The following is a 5,061-nucleotide window of genomic DNA, read 5'->3' on the forward strand; positions in this document are numbered from 1 at the left end:
GCGGTCCTTCAAGAGCAGTCTCTGGCATGTTCATGAACACGTATTGCACGTTTGTATGCTGATGCAGACAGACTGGTTAGATTTTAATTTTATATATATGTTAATATTTGTGATGATGCCAACTATTCATGAATTACATTAAAACAGTAGGCTATCCTTACCTTAACCTGATGAGTTAAACGACTGCAATACACATTTTAAGTTCTTTGGTGACAGAAAAGAAATTAATGCACCAGATGATCAACATGTAGCTCCATTGCACTGGCATTCCAAGTTTGTTTCTGTAGTTAATACAGTATGTAAATACCAAGGAATGAAATGTAGTGTTGACTGCAAATCTATAACAGACACCAATGACTTTGTACAGACCCTATTTGAAGTTATCGGCACTGAATATAAACGTTGCTTAGTGAGGCAAGAAGAAACAAACAATACTATCCACCATCTTCTAATCAATTATTCCGGGCAGCATCCCAGGCAACAATGGTACACGACAGGCTAACACCCTAGGCGGAAGCTAGAGTACCCAGCGGAAAGCCGCACAAAATGGTCAAAACACGCGGTACAGCCTAGCGTTTACACGCGTAGCTAGCACTGAAGTCAGGTAAGAGTGTTACACAAGCAATTTCACATATGACCGAAATGTAGGCCTTACGCCACTTCATTTTAACGACACCTGGATATAACGACACCTGGATATAACGACAGACGTTTTAGCGTACGTTTCACTCATAAAATTCAAGCGCTGTGGTTTATTGGGAATACCCACTGACGATTAAAATAAAATAAGAATGAAAACTGTACTGGACTTTGTAAAGACCCATTAAAAAGCAGATTGATTTATGGAAAACTAAATGTGTATCAAAACTGACATGCCAATTTTGTCGGAGTTTAAAACAGAACTAGCAGATTCTGCACCCTCACCACGGCGCTTTAAAGTATTGAGCTAAGTGTTGAATCTGGAACAGGGACGATTCTTTTAATAACGCTCAGTTACTCCATTGAATCATACACTCTTGCTTGACGAATCTGTAGTATTTGTTCTGTACAGGAGTTCATTACAGGCTACCCAGAGAAAACAGAAACACGAGTAATCTTTACACGGATACAACATACCTGTTTAATACATCCTGGTCTTCTTTTAAAATCGTTTATGCTATTTCGGCGAGTACGTCATTTAAACCTGTAAAGAGAAAAATATCTTAAATACGTGTCGCAAATTAATTCAACTTTCTTAAGTTTCAGTGAAGTAAGTTTTCGTTTTAAAGTTGTTTAATCGAGGATCTACAGCCGACCTCGAATGATTTTCTCATAGTTTGTTACGTGCCTTTGGTATCCGCCTTGTTTTTACTTCATCCACTTCATTTCCAATCAGAGGGAAACTATCCAACTGCATACGCAGGTGTACAGCACTGTACAAACCGTGGCGTACGGAAAAGGTGTTCTTCATGGAAGTTGGAATGAAAACATGCTTTTACCTCCAAGTCGGGCACTTCGTTTACTTTTAACCCACAATAATCATACTGATTGTGTGACTGCGCAGGAACTAGGCGTAGTTGGAAGGTTAAAATGAACGGTGAACTTATGTCCGGCGTTCAGCGTGTGCCAGCCACGTAGCCTATTGTACTTCTTTTGCATGGCTTTAGGGAGACAAGATATACGCGTACAGTGTAACTAAAAGCATAAAATGCAGATGTATACATGAAAAATGTGACATTCATTAGTTTAAAATTTGTCCGCGAGAATTAAGCTGCAATAAAAACATTGAATTTCCCCAAAATATCCCATACAAGTAATTAAGTTTCAAAATAACTTATAATCACAATAACTATGCAGTATCTACTTTATTTTAGTACAGTTGTCTAAAGATTGCAACGTATTGACCTGGGCGAGACTGTAATCCAAACCCAAAACAAGTAATATCATTTTGCCCTCCTTGTTTAGGAAAAAAAATTGTCAATATACAAAATAAATTCTCCCCATGCACCAGACAAAAAAGTTAGAGTGGAGCAGAACAAGACAGAAAACGTGGTAAGAATGTCTTTAAAAACAGCTGCACATTAACATGGGGCAGAACACATCAAGGTCTGTGCTTTGTCCTCAAGAATGTAAGGTGTGACAATAACATACATTGTGAGAGGCTGATGCATAAATCGTTACACTGTTGCTAAAATTGTGTGTGTGTGTGTGAGAGAGAGAGAGAGAGAGAGAGTGCATATAAGGCAGAATATCTGCAACACATTGTATTTGTTGTCAACAGAAACAGGTGACTGGTGTCATGTGGAGCTATAGTAATTAATGTTACATTACAAAAGGGTAGGGAAGTATCCATACTGTACATTTTGTGTAGAAACAAAGGCTGGTTACAGTATTAAGTGGAAACTCACCAAACCTGTCTGACGGTGTTTCTCACAAAGAGCATAACAGTGTGCAGCACTGTATCTTCAGAATGCCACAGCTGGGGGTCTGAATATTATTTATTTCCTTGTTGTGTATGTGAAACTTGCATGATCTCCCTGTGTCTGTGTGAGTACACTCAAACAGTGTGTCAGCATGAGTTTTGAAACTGGCATCCCTCTCAGGGTCATCCACTGCTGTCTGCCCTGTGTTTGCATGTTTTCCAAAACAAAAATGAAGTGTAAAATGAAATGAAACTACCAGGTGCCTTCCTAAACAGAATACAGGTTTCCCCCAGTGTCTGAAAGTAGAGCAATCCTATGAAACCTTTCACAAGCTGAAATGGCATAAAGCTAAGAAAATGTCATTATGCCATGGATGCCTGTATATCTATCATTGGAAGAAATTATTACTAGTTTTTATTGTGTTACTCTTAATTTGCACATGTTCTAATGTTAAATTGTGTTTTTTGTTCTAAGCCAAAGTACACTTGCTACCCAGATAAACATCTTTAAACATTTCTTTGGACTGCCTAAGACTTTTGCACAGTACTGTAAGTGGAGGAACATTTGGCTATAACTTCAACCGAATGCTTTCTGCAGCTGCAGATCAGACCAATGCAGCTGATAGAATTTTAGCCAGTTCCTCTATGCATAACTCTCTTAGTTCATGTATATTTTATGATGTTTTGCCTGAATGTCCTACTTCAGATCACACTAAAATGATTGCTCTAAGACTACATGGGAAGCATGATGACAAGCATGCAATACATACTAATTCAACCATAGTTCTGATCATTTCACAGGAGTTGTTTCTGACAACATATAATTTTCCCTTTGAAACCAGATGCAGGCCATAGACTCCCATTGACACTGTGTTCACTGAAAGTCTATGGGAATTTGGCAGATGGCCACGTCGCACACGTAGCATAGAATTAAAGAAATATGTTCACTGTCCTCCTGTTATTGTAATGATTTGAGTAGTTGTGATTGTCTGACTCCACTACTCACAGTTTGGAGCACCTCCAACTCCACCTAGCAGACATACATAAGAGGTGATGGATTGATTCTGATTGTGTATGGACTAATCATCCCAAAATTCTAATATGTCCATGATTCACCCATATTATTATTGTGCTTGGTTGAACTGCACAAACATGTTTTTCATTGATCACTTATACAGTATAGCTTGTTTCTCATAGAGAGTGCTAGGACATCTGTCTTGTCTTTCTCTGGGGAAAGGGACTTTTATCTTGTCTCTCCCAGAGGAAAAGGGAAAGTATTACGCAAAATGCTTTGTGACCGCTAGCGCAAGCAGCGTGACCCGGATAGGGATTTGAGAACAAAGAGCGCATCGCCTGAGGGGAGGGGTGAGTCTGGCAAGCTCGCCCCCTGCCCACACGCGTACCATTCCCAATTTAGCATAAAGGAAGGGTGAAAACTCAGTACTGACTGGAGTTCAGCCGTGGGACAGAGCACGCATTGCCCCGCATTTTCTCGGGACTCACGTGTTGGTCTCCTGCCAGGACTGAAAAGGGTTCCCCAATCCATGTGTGAAGGTGGGTGATGGTGGCACATCCAAGTGTGAATAGCTTTGCAACTGCTTGTGATTTTCATTGATTATTGGGATTGATTGTCACCGCTTGTGATAATAATTTGAATTTTCTATGTATTATTGCCTCTTTTCTATAGATATAATCATTCGTATCTTTGCACTTATTATTATTAGCTATAATATATAATACTATTTGATATCACTTGTAATATGCGACTAATCCGACTAATTTCTAATGAACCTCCTATAGAAGTTCGCGAAACCCAAAAACCTTTGTAACTCCTTAAGGGTTCTGGGTTGTGGCCACTCACGTATAGCATTGATCTTCTGAATGTCCATGGCCACCTCTCCAGGTTGGATGATATACCCTAGTAACTTTACCTTGGATTGGTGAAATTCGCATTTCTCCCCTTTGGCGTACAGGTGATGATCCCTCAATCTCTGGAGTACTTGTCTCACGTGTTGCCATGTGAGTAGATCAAGATGTCATCTATGTATACCAACACAAACTTATGCAGCATGTCCCAGAACACATGGTTCATGAAGGATTGGAAGATGGACGGGCTATTAGCCAACCCGTACGGCATGACTAGGTACTCGAACTGACCCCTACTGGTTATGAAAGAAGTTTTCCTTTCATCTCTGTGCCATATTCTAACTACGTTGTAGGCACTGCGCAGATCCAATTTAGTAAAGATCACAGCCTCTCGCAGTTGCTCTAGGGAGGAAGGAATTAAGGGAAGAGGTTCTCTTCTTTTAATTGAAATAGCGTTTAATGCACGGTAATCTACCACTAGCCTTGCTTGAGACCCTCCCGGATGTAAGTCTCCAACGATTCCTCCTCCTGCAGAGAGATGGGATATAACCTGCCTCGTGGTAGTGTGGCTCCATCCAGCAGATCGATAGAACAATCACAGTCTCTGTGTGGGGGGAAGTCTGAAGGCTCTGTCCTTACTGAAAACAACCTTGTAGTCTTGATATTCCTGGGGAATCACATCGAGGTTCTCTGGCTCAGGACTCTCTACTGCAGTAACTCTACAGGGAAAAGACATACACTCCCGTAGACACCGGTTAGACCAAGCCGTAATCTCACCAGTTCGCCACTCGAGA

General features: G+C 40.5%; 1 protein-coding gene across 11 annotated transcripts in view; it reads right to left on the reverse strand.

Moving 5' to 3' along the window:
• Positions 1 to 4,132, reverse strand: part of LOC111838792 (pleckstrin homology-like domain family B member 2) — a 69,461-nt gene extending 65,329 nt beyond the window's left edge. For 3 of the 11 annotated variants that reach the window (XM_072716516.1, XM_072716513.1, XM_072716519.1), the window contains exons 1-2: positions 1,328 to 4,131; positions 1,117 to 1,183 (exon numbers count right to left, since the gene is read on the reverse strand). The gene's annotated coding sequence lies outside the window, so the exon portion shown is untranslated. Of the gene's footprint in view, positions 1 to 1,116 lie in introns of all 11 variants that reach the window. The other 8 variants (XM_072716518.1, XM_072716515.1, XM_072716517.1 and 5 more) reach the window with 6 other exon arrangements.
• Positions 4,133 to 5,061: the final 929 nt, after the last annotated feature.

The sequence above is a fragment of the Paramormyrops kingsleyae genome, chromosome 9 (assembly GCF_048594095.1).
Source record: "Paramormyrops kingsleyae isolate MSU_618 chromosome 9, PKINGS_0.4, whole genome shotgun sequence".
Lineage (NCBI taxonomy): Eukaryota > Metazoa > Chordata > Actinopteri > Osteoglossiformes > Mormyridae > Paramormyrops > Paramormyrops kingsleyae.